At 45.1% G+C, this 11,795-nt stretch overlaps 1 protein-coding gene across 1 annotated transcript in view; it reads left to right on the top strand.

Moving 5' to 3' along the window:
- Nucleotides 1-1,104: 1,104 nt before the first annotated feature.
- Nucleotides 1,105-11,795, top strand: part of LOC141113245 (opsin-5-like) — a 69,043-nt gene continuing 58,352 nt past the window's right edge. The window contains exon 1 of the mRNA XM_073606250.1: nt 1,105-1,409. The gene's annotated coding sequence lies outside the window, so the exon portion shown is untranslated. The remainder of the gene's footprint in view (nt 1,410-11,795) is intronic.

The raw sequence follows: 11,795 nt of genomic DNA, 5'->3' as shown, positions 1-11,795 counted from the left end.
ATTCCCTACCGTATCTCTATTTTCTCCTCCTTCCTCTCTCTCTTCTTTTTCCCTTCTTTCTCATCCCCTACCTTCTATCTCTCTTCTTCCTCCCTTTTCTCTATCTTCCTCTCTCTCAGTCTTCTTTCTACCTTTCCTCTTTATCTTTCCCTCCCTTCTCTCTTTCTTTACCTTTTGTTTCATTCTCTCTTTCTTCTCCTCCCTTTTTTCTCTTTCCCTACCTTTATCTATCTTTTCTCCTCCTTTTTATCTCTTCCCCCTCCTCTCTCCCCTCCTTCTCCTCCCTTATTGTTCTTTCTTTTTCTCTATTTCTCTACCTTCTTTCTCTCTCTTTTCTCTCCCTTCCTCTATCTCTCACTCTCTTCTCTTTTTTCACTACCTTATCTATCTTTTCTCCTCCTTCCTCTCTCTCTTTCCTCCTCCCTCCTCTCTCCCTTATCTTTTTCTCTCTTTCTCTACCTTACCTTTCTTTCCTCTTCCATCCTCTATTTCTCATCTCCCCCCTTCTCTCTCTCTTTCGCTTTTCTTTCTTTTTCTGTCTCTTCCTTCCTCTGTCACTCTCTTCTCGGCCTCCCTTTCTCTTTCCCTTCTTCTCCCTTATCTTTTTTTTTTCTCTCTCTCTCATTCTATTCTCCTTCCATCTTTCTCCTCGCTTCGCTCTCTCTTTCTCTCTTTCTCCTCCCTTATCTTTCTTTTTCTCTCTCATTTTCTACCTTCCTCTCTATCTCCCACTCCCTTCTCATCTTCTCCCTTCTCTCTATTTTTTCCTTCTTCTCTCTATTTTTCCCTTCTTCTCCTTCCTTATCTTTCTTTTTCTCTCTCTTTTTCTACCTTTCTCTCTCTCTATCTCCCACTTTCTTCTCTTCTCCTCCCTTCTCTCTATTTTTCCCTTCTTCTCTCTTTTCTATATTTTTCCCTTCTTCTCCTTCCTTATCTTTCTTTTACTCTCTCTTTTTCTACCTTCCTCTCTATCTCTCACTCTCTTCTCCTCCCTTCTCTCTATTTTTCCCTTCGTCTCCTTCCTTATCTTTCTTTTTCTCTCTCTTTTTCTACCTGACCCCCCTCTCTGTTTTCTCCTCCTTCCTCAATCTCCCATTCTCTTCCTCTTCTCCTCCCATCTCTCTCCTCTTCTCCTCATTCTGCGCAGTGTGTGGTGACTCTCAATGACATCCTCTTCTGATCCTACAAACCCAAGCCAGCAATTTTGATCTTGCTGCAATTCATCTAGCGGACACCAGAGATCAGGACATTACTGAAGGGCTACTGTGAACTGTCAGAGCTGTGTGCAGACTCAGAGACCGAGCACACACACCGCTGACTGATCTCTATACAACATGCTGCAACCTTCATGTCCAACTTTCCCCATGGAGGTCAACTTGTGAGGCTGCCAACTGCACCCCGGCTTAAAGGTAAGTCTCCCTAATCCTTGTGAGTTTCTTGTGGTTTATTGTTTTTCTGATACTGTCTTGCAATTGACGCTCAGAAGGCGCTAAAACTGGCCGTGTTTTGTGCCTTATTCTGCAAGAACAGTTATATTTGGCTTTTAACAGACAAGGAATACAATATATACCTTTATATAAAATAAATCCTAATTCTGTAACATTTTTTTTTTTTGTGTAAAAATAAGTGTTGTTTGGGATATCAGCATCTGAAGGTAAGAAATACAGCTGCACAGTGGCTGAGTGGTTAGCACTTCTGCCTGGCAGTATGGTTGGTTCAATTCCCAACCCGGACACCTGCATGGAGTTTGCATGACTTGCCTGGGTTTCCTCCTACACTCCAAAGACATGCTTGTAGGCTAATTGCATCCAATCTCGAATTGGCCCTAGTGTATGAATGTGAGATAGGAACTTTAGATTGTGAGCTCCGTGAGCGTAGGGATTGATGTGTAAAATGGATGGTGATATATAAGTACTTGTAAGAAATAAATACAGCAGATCTAATAGATTACCAGACAGGAAGCTAAATGGTATCAAAAGCAAGCATTTGTTATATTGCAGCTTACCAATTCTTAGATGTGATGGCTGCATTAGTTTCCTTTTTTAGGCTTTCTTTCCTTTATTTTCACCTGGTGATCTGGCCAGTAAGTCTGTTGTTTTCTAACAGAACAAGCTCCTCTACAAATGTATCAGCTAGACCAGTGATGGTGAACCTTGGCACTCCAGATGTTTTGGAACTACATTTCCCATCATGCTCATGCACTGTGCAGTATAGTTGAGCATCATGGGAAATGTAGTTCCAAAACATCTGGGGTGCCAAGGTTCACCATCACTGAGCTAGACAAACCATTTACCACTGACATGGGGCGCTTACAATGATCAGCTTTTATTTATTCATGTAAAACTCTTATCTAAAAACAAAAAACTGCTTGTGTAGCTGCAGTTTGAGTGATTGGCTTCAATTTATTTGTGTATCCAAATCTGCTAGTACATCTAAGGCAGGTCATAGACGGTGCAAATTTCTTATCTGCAACCAGGGGTTGCAGGAAAGAAATTTGCACCATTCCCCCTTTAAAACAGATAGAGCTGACCGGGCAATCCCTCCTGCCGAGCGACTGTCTGCTCCCGGCAGGGTTCGGGGGCAAGCGGGGGAAGCCGTAGCCGCTGAGAGAAGCAGCCGGCTAGGGATAATCCCAAGCAAAACCGGCAGGCTGGTTGTACCCAAATTGATTGATCGATCAACTTGGTACATTCAGCCTGCCCACACAAGGTTCGAATCTCGGCCGGTTCCTGCAGAATCAGCCTAGATTCGAACCATCTATAACCATCTAACGTCACACACCCATCTCCCAGACTGAAAACGCTGCTGTGTAAGTCTGGGTTCACACCATTGTGAATTGGATGTGGGTTTCCCCGCATCCACTTCGCAACAGCAGGAGATTTTGACCGGCTCTCTATGGAGCCGGTTCACATATCTCCGCTGCCGCTCCGGTGCGAATTTGCACAGGAGCCCTGTGCGTCTTTTGGTCTGTTTCAGGTCCGAAATCAGACCAAAATTCGGGCTGACATTGGACCTGAACCGGTGAACCAGGACGCACTGGACCCTCTACTGCGAGCCGCATGCGGCGATGGTGTGAACCCAGCCTTAAGGTGTCCCCTGTGCTCCTTCATCCAGAGTGGGGGGTGCTCTAATACAGGAGGTGTGTTACTTGCCAGATCAGGTTAAAAAGCCTAAAAAAAAAAGAAAACGAATGCAGCCACCACATTGCATGACTGGTAAGTTGCAATAGATTACATTTTTGGTTTAATGCCGCTTTTGGTCCTTGTAGGAAGATGTTCCTAGTCAACACCAGAACATCATCTCCATTGTTTTCAGTCCTGACAAACTCCTTGGAACTTTCCGTCACGGATCTGAAGATATGAATACTAATCTCTCTTTTTTTATAAAGAAAGGCTGCTTTTCCTAATACAACGTCCTTGCTTGAACCTGATGTCGTAATAAGATTGTCTTTAAAATAATGAGTCTGTAGGAATGTCTAAAAATCCTGTTGTTAGGACCTTCTGTGCGACTGTAGTCTTCCAGGTCACATCTCGGCCATGCCATCAATCTGACAATTATTCCGCTATGAATAGCGATGTGGCAGCTGAGTTCTACTGTCCTATATAAACGTCATTAATGACTGAAGGGTTTAGTGCTGCAGCCTCTGTGTTTTATGTCCAGGCTGCAGCTCTTCAGGTAATGGAAGTATATGTCCTCAGTTGTAGGTCTACAGCCCACAGATGTCACCGATTCGGCTCACTGGCAGTCACGTCAGCTGTCGTGCTGTTCTGTAGTAGGTGGCTTTCATCAGCCTCGTAGCAGATTAGTCCCGCTCACCTCTAATGAGAATGACAAAAGCGCAGAATATGATTCAAGTGAACTAGAAAATTAGCCATTGGAATATTAACCACTTGCGTACAGGGCCAATTCTCTTATATATGTAAAATCAGAGTTTTTGTTTTTTTTGCTAGAAAATGATTTAGAACCCCCAAACATTATATATAATTTTTTTTGCAGAAACCCAAGAGAATAAATTGGGGGTCGTTGCAATTTTTTATGTCACGCGGCATTTGCACAGCAGTTTTTCAAACGCAATGTTTTTGAAAAAAATACAATTTAATGAATTAACCACTTGCCGAGCAGCACACGCCGATATACGTCCTAACTTTGAGGACGGATATCGTTGTTATGGCAGCAGCTAGCTGTGGGCGGTCGGCTACAAGATAAAAGTGGTCTCTGCGGCGGATTCGCCGCAAGATCACTTTTATCGGTGGAGGGAGAGGCCCCCCCTCCCGCCACGCTCCGGTGCCCTTCGCCGCTTACCGGAGCCGTCGGTAGCGGCGGAGGCGATCCGGTCCTTTCACTGGCTGTGCATGGAGACGAGTGAGCGGAAGATGGCCCCCACCCATCTCCATGACATTGCAGGGCGGAAGCGACCTCAAAAAGTCACTTCCGCCCATAGCTCTGAAAGGGCCATTTTTTTAAATAATTTTTTTAAATGACATTTTTTTTTTTTTTTTTAATTGCATTTTAGTGTAAATGTGAGTTCTGAGGACTTGTTTACATCCCTTGTAATAGGAATAAAAGTAACACATTTTTTTAAAAACCGTGTAAAAATAAAAAATAAAAAGGTAAAATAAATAAGAAAAAAAAATGTTTTAAAAGCGCCCCGTCCCGACGAGCTCGCGTGCAGAAGCGAATGCATACGTGAGTAGCGCCCGCATATGAAAACGGTGTTCAAACCACACATGTGAGGTATCGCCGCGATCGGTAGAGCAAGAGCAATCATTCTAGCCCTAGACCTCCTCTGTAACTCAAAGCATACAACCTGTAGAATTTTTTTACTTGTCGCCTAATTTTTTAAAGGTAAAAGTTTGTCGCCATTCCACGAGCGGGCGCAATTTTGAAGCGTGACCTGTTGGGTATCAATTTACTCGGCGTAACATTATCTTTCACAATATAAAATAATTGGCTAACTTTACTGCTGTCTTATTTTTTAATTCAAAAAAGTGTATTTTTTCCCCCAAAAAGTGCGCAAATACGGTGTGACAGAAAGTATTGCAACGATCGCCATTTTATTCTCTAGGGTGTTAGAAAAAAAATGTATAATGTTTGGGGGTTCTAAGGAATTTTCTAGCAAAAAAAACTGTTAATAAACAACAAATCTCAGAAAGAGACTCGGTCCTGAAGTGGTTAAAAAAACAAAACAAAACACAATATATAACCCAATCTTTTTGTAAAATATAAAAGATGATGTTACGCCGAGTAAATAGATTTCACAATGTGTCACGCTTTAAAATTGCGCACGCTTGCGGAATGGCGGCAAACTACGGTACTTAAAAATCTCTATATGCTACACTTTCAAAATTTCTACAGGCTATCAGTTTAGAGTTACAGAGGAGGTCTAGCGCTAGAATTATTGCTCTCACTCAGATGTTAGTGGCGATACCTCACATGTGTCAATTGTTGCTGGGAGAGATCTACTGTTGAGGGAGGGGTCTATTGTTGCTGGCTGCTAGAGGGTCTATTAATGCTGGATGCTGGGGATCTATTGTTGCTCGGGGGTGGCGTCTACTGTTGAGGGAGGGGTCTATTGTTGCTGGCTGCTGGAGGGTCGATTAATGCTGGATGCGGGCGATCTATTGTTGCTGGGGGGTGGGGTCTACTGTTGAGGGAGGGGTCTATTGTTGCTGTTTGCTGGAGGGTTGATTAATGCTGGCTGCTAATTAGCACCAAAAAACAATACCTGGTTCGATTTTCTCTAAAACAAGCAGTACTGGGGGGGTGAGTATGGGGTGGAACCAAGGGACGGTGCTCCGAGATGGGTAGGGGGTGGAACCAAGGGACGGTGCTCCGAGATGGGTAGGGGGTGGAGACAAGGGACGGTGCTCCGAGATGGGTAGGGGGTGGAACCAAGGGACGGTGCTCCGAGAAAGGTAGGGAGTGGAACCAAGAAACGGTGCTCCGAGATGGGTAGGGGGCGGAACCAAGGGACGGTGCTCGGAGATGGGTAGTGGGTGGAACCAAGGGACGGTGCTACGAGAAAGGTAGGGAGTGGAACCAAGAAATGGTGCTCCGAGATGGGTAGGGGGTGGAACCAAGGGACGGTGCTCTGAGATGGGTAGGGAGTGGAACCAAGGGACAGTGCTCTGAGATGGGTAGGGGGTGGAACCAAGGGATGGTGCTATGAAGTGGGTAGGGGGTGGAACCAAGGAACTATGCTCCAAGATGGGTAGGGGGTGGAACCAAGGAAGAGTGCTTCGAGGTGGGTAGGGGGTGGAACCAAGGAACAGTGCTCCAAGGTGGGTAGGAGGTGAAACCAAGGGACAGTGCTCTCAGGTGGGTAGGGGTGGACCCAAGGGACGGTGCTTCGAGGTGGGTAGGGGGTGGAGACGAGGAGTGGCTTGGAAGAGGGGAGTTCCTGTAACTATACCCTGATAATAAGATATAATGAAAACAGAAGGGTGTATTTTAAAAATGTCATTAACTTGTGGATGAAGGAGGAAACAGGGAAGGCAAGATATAACGGTGCTCCGAGGTGGAACCAAGGGACGGTGCTCCAAGATGGGTAGGGGGTGGAACCAAGGGACGGTGCTCCGAATAGGGTTGGGGTGGAAACAAGGGACAGTGCTCCAAGATGGGTAGGGGGTGGAACCAAGGAATGGTGCTCCGCGGTGTGTAGTGGGTGGAACCAAGGGACGATTCTCAGAGAAAGGTAGGGGGTAGAACCAAGAAACTGTGCTCTGAGATGGGTAGGTGGTGGAACCAAGGGATGGTGCTCCGAGATGGTAGGGGGTGGAACCAAGGGACGGTGCTCTGAGATGTCTAGGGGGTGGAACCAAGGAACAGTGCTCCAAGGTGGGTAGGGGGTGGCACCAAGGGATGATGCTCCGAGGTAGGTAGGGGGTGGAACCAAGGGATGGTGCTCCGAGATGTGTAGAGGGTGTAACCAAGGGGAGGTGCTCTGAGATGGGTAGGGGGTGGAACCAAGGAACGGTTCCCCAAGATGGGTAGGGGGTGGAACCAAGGGATGGTGCTCCGAGGTGGAAAGGGGTTGGAACCAAGGGACGGTGATCCAAGATATAAAAAATGGTGAAAAAAACTGCGCTAAAAACCAGGTGCAAATCAGATATTGTGCAAAGCAGCAATCCTCACAAAAACATCAATTGTAAAAAAAACATAAGAAAAATATAAGGTTGCGCTAATACTAATAAAGGATAATGAATAATTTACAATGAAGAAAAATTCATATAGTGATCATGAATAAATAAATGTGCAAAACTTAGTGATATAGAAAAAAATGTCCATACAATAAAACATCAGTTAAGTGTTGTGGAAAGTCCATAAAATAAAACATCAGTTAAGTGTTGTGAAAAGTCCAAATCACCAACAATATGCAAAAAGGTCCAAGTGATATAAATGGAGGTCTGTGACAACAAGGGAGGGTCCACCACCAGAAATGGAAGGGGTTGCTCCTTACCAGAAGGCCATGACCCCCCACCACAGAGGATCAAAGCAAGCAGGGATCTTTAAAAGCCAAAGATGGGAACTGTCAGCGGTGTCCACCAGAGGTCATCTTATCAACAGCAACTCCAACGACCCAGGGCATAGATACCATAGAATAGAAGGGGCTCACATAGTGTAAAACCACTTACATTTATTAAAAATAAAGTAAAATACAGATGTACACTTACAGAGTGTCGATAAATAAAACAGCCTTAAGTCCGGCTCCGTGGCCACCGGAGCTCGGACAAACCCGTCCTACTGGAAAGTAACTCGCTTGGGGGTGACGTCAGCGCGTCGTCTGGCTCCGCCCTACGCGTTTCGTGACATCATCACGTCTTCCAGGGGCACGGTGATCCAAGATAGGTAGGGGGTGGAACCAAGGGACAGTGCTCAGAGATGGGTAGGGGACGGAACCAAGGGATGGTGCTCTGAAGTGGGTAGGGGGTGGAACCAAGGTACTATGCTCCAAGGTGGGTAGGGGGTGGAACCAAGGAACGGTGCTCTGAGGTGGGTAGGGGATGGAACTAAGGAACAGTGCTCCAAGGTGGGTAGGAGGTGGAACCAAAGGACAGTGCTCTGAGGTGGGTAGGGGTGGAACCAAGGGACGATGCTCCAAGGTGGGTAGGGGTGGAACCAAGGAGTGACTTGGAAGAGGGGAGTTCCTGTACCTATACCCTGATAATAAGGTATATAATGAAAACGGAAGGGTGTATTTTAAAAATGTCAATAACTTGTGGACAAAGGAGGAAACAGGGAAGGCAAAATATAACGGTGCTCCGAAATGGGTAGGCGGTGGAACCAAGGGATGGTGCTCCAAGGTGGGTAGGGGTTGGAACCAAAGAAAGGTCCCCCGAGGTGGGTAGGGGGTGGAACCAAGGGACGGTGCTCTGTGATGGGTAGGGGGTGAAATCAAGGGATGGCGTTCTGAGGTGGATAGGGGTGGAACCAAGGGACGGTGCTCCGAGATGGGTAGGGAGTGGAACCAAGGGACAGTGCTCGGAGATGGGTAGGGGGTGGAACCAAGGGATGGTGCTCCGAAGTGGGTAGGAGGTGGAACCAAGGAACAATGCTCCAAGGTGGGTAGAGGGAGGAACCAAGGAACGGTGCTCCGAGGTGATTAGGGGGTGGAACCAAGGGACGGTGCTCTGAGGTGGGTGGGGGTGGAACCAAGGGACGGTGCTCCGAGGTGGGTAGGGGGTGGAGACAAGGAGTGACTTGGAAGAGGGGAGATCCTGTACCTATACCCTGATAATAAGGTATGTAATGAAAACAGAAGGGTGTATTTTAAAAATGTCATTAACTTGTGGACGAAAGAGGAAACAGGGAAGGCAAATTATAAGCAGATTAACCTTCAGCTTTAAAGTAAACAATTAGCTAAAACACATTTTTTCACCAGCAGGTAGAGGGGAGCAGGGTTACAACCCACGTCTGACACTTTTTCTTACGTCTTGTGCTGTTACCATGGAAATGCGACATCAAAATCCGATCGAGTTTCTAACTCTTCTATAAGTTTTCCAGACCTAGAAAGACAGATAATTGACTGAAGTCCTGCTCTGAATCTTTACCAAAAGCAGCTTCTGGAATAGGAAGAGAGAGGGATTTTTTTTGTTTTAGTTCACAGCAGGAGGGGAAAGAAATTGAGGATAAAATAAGATTTCCAGTTTTGTGCGGTTGTTGTCAAGCTGAGTAACCTCTTTCTTCTTGCGTATTTCGAGGCTCCGGCAGTGAGATCTCATCTCCAAAATTCCGAGTTCCCACTAATTGCTGCAGCCGTTACAAAGCTGAACGGTGGCGTTACTCTCTTATGATGCAGTCATCATGTTGATAAATAACTAGAGAGAGTCTAGCTGAGGGATTGAGAGCGGTGTGACGGGAGCAGAGATACAGACTAAAAAAACAAAAAGTGCTGCGCTAAAATATAAAGTTAATCACTTCAGAACCGTGATATAGTTAGATAGATGGCTACAGAGTGGCTTTCTCTTTCTGGGAGGACGTACATGGACATCCTCCCAGAACTATGCCTCCTGGGGCGCGCAACCAGTGTGCTCTGTATTTTGCTGTGTCCTTTGGACACAGCTGATCACAGATCGCGGTAAAGGGTCAATCACAGTGGCCCTTTACCATGTGATCAGCTGTGTCCATCCACAGCTAATCACATGTAAACAAACTTGCCAGCGTGAGGAGAGGAGAGCCAGTAACCAGCAAGTGTGAAAGGGAACATGTATACAGGTAATTCGTGCCCTGATTATCAGTGCAACCCCATAGGTGCAAATCAGTGTCCATCAGTGCCGCCTATCCCTGGCTCCTTATCAGTGCTGCCTATCAGTGCCACCTATCAGTGCAGCCTCATCGGTGCACATCAGTGAAGGAGAAAAATTACTTATTTGCAAAATTTTATAACAGAAACATAGAAAAACATTTTTTCTCCCAAAATTTTCAGTCTTTTTTCATTTGTTAAGCAAACAATAAAAACCCAAGTGGTGATTAAATACCACCAAAAGAAAGCTCTATCTGTCTCCAAAAAATTATAGAAATGTAATTTGGGTACAGCATTGCAGGAACGCGCAATGGTCATTGAAAGTGTGACAGTGCTGAAAGCTGAAAATTGGCCTGGGCAGGAAGCGGGTGAAAGTGGCTGGTATTGAAGTGGTTAAAAACTACAATGACTGAAACAACCTCCCAATGTACCTATGTAAGCTGCAGCAAGCTCATAAGATTACTGCAATAGAGATCTACCCCAAAATTAAAGTGCTAATGCAAAATTAGATTTCGTATAAATAAACCAAATTCGTGCCAACGTGATAACCATGTGCAAATATGCTGAATAGGTGCAAAATAGATAAGATATTTGTGCAAACAATGCATAAAGTGCAAATGTTGAATTGCATGCAGAAGTGTCCACTGTGGGTGTATATACAGCAAATGAATAACCTTAAAGAGTAACCTCACTTTTGTTAAGAAAAACCCCTCCCCCTCTGGGTGTATATTGCAGGGATTTTAATAAACTTTTTTGCAGATTCCTACCTTTTATTATTCTGAAGAAATAGCTGTTTGTTTCTCTGTGTCCATGTGCTAAGTGAATGTGCAGGGGAGTGATTTTATAATTATTAATCAGCTGCTGCACCTGCAGGGTTCTAATGAGGAAAGTGGCAGGGTCTGCATCTCTGTGGGCGTGCTTTCCCTTTGGGAGGATCTCACCAAAATGGCATTTTTGTTGTAGGCATGCCCAATGGCTGACTTGTATTATAGTGCAGACTTCTGGGAAAGTCAGTGAGCCCATCACACAAGCAGGAAATTACATTTCGGGAGGCCTCCAGGTTGCCATATTGTATTTTACAGAAAATTACAGCGCTGCAGATTGAAAAGGAAAGGTCATTTTTAATAACATATAATTACAATATGATTTGTGTAGCAATTGTAAACGCTATATTTTAGATCTTTTTTTATTTGCTATTTTTTGTCCTCGCGAAAGTGGAGTTACCCTTTAATCCAAATAATTTTATCAAATAGTCCCAATGGAGAGAGTGTGAAAAAGAGGATGATGCTCCCAAGGTCAGCAGATGAAAATAGTGAAAGGCTCCTGCTTCCAGGTTACATGCATGACACACCACCCGTGTGAAGTAATCAGGGGCTTACTAGAGCCAAATGACCCCCCCATGCAGAGTGGTCATGGCACCTCAGAACAGTCTGCCTCCAGGTACATACTCCTGCATTTCACGGCCCTCCAAAAATGTCACCAAGGTGCGCAAACATGTACCGCAGTAAGGGACAAGAACAAAACACCTTCCATAGCGAAGAACCATTTAAAGGAAGCATTAAGTAAATGCACTTACAAGTCAGAGTGTGCAGCCCTTCAATTATATGAAAGGACTTCCACATGCCAGATTCCAAGATGGCCACGCATGCGTGGTAGGCATGTATCCCAGCTCCGTCTTACGTGTTTTGTCACATATGCCACCGATGACGTCATATGGCAGGCCATTCATTTTGAATGGGTTGGCAGGGTACCTTGAATAAAGGACGGCACGCCTTTTTTTTTCAACATATGTGTGTTTTGGTGCGGTGTTCATACTTTAAAATGCTTTGCAGAGCTGTGCAGTTAATTGCACGTTACCTCTATGCACAGATATGAGTGGTCCCTAAAAAAAACATACATCTTCTTTAAAAGTTAGTTTATAGCATGAGTTAGTAATCAGGTAACCATTGTGAAAGTGTACCTGTCAGGACAGAAAGATTTTGGATGTGTACAGAAGTTCAACTCATTTGAAGGACTTTGAGCATCAGATACAGTCTACACGTTTTGGGGGAAA

The sequence above is a fragment of the Aquarana catesbeiana genome, linkage group LG12 (assembly GCF_042186555.1).
Source record: "Aquarana catesbeiana isolate 2022-GZ linkage group LG12, ASM4218655v1, whole genome shotgun sequence".
NCBI lineage: Eukaryota > Metazoa > Chordata > Amphibia > Anura > Ranidae > Aquarana > Aquarana catesbeiana.
The sequence above is the reverse complement of the archived record's forward strand: the minus strand, read 5'-3'. Positions and strand labels throughout refer to the sequence as shown.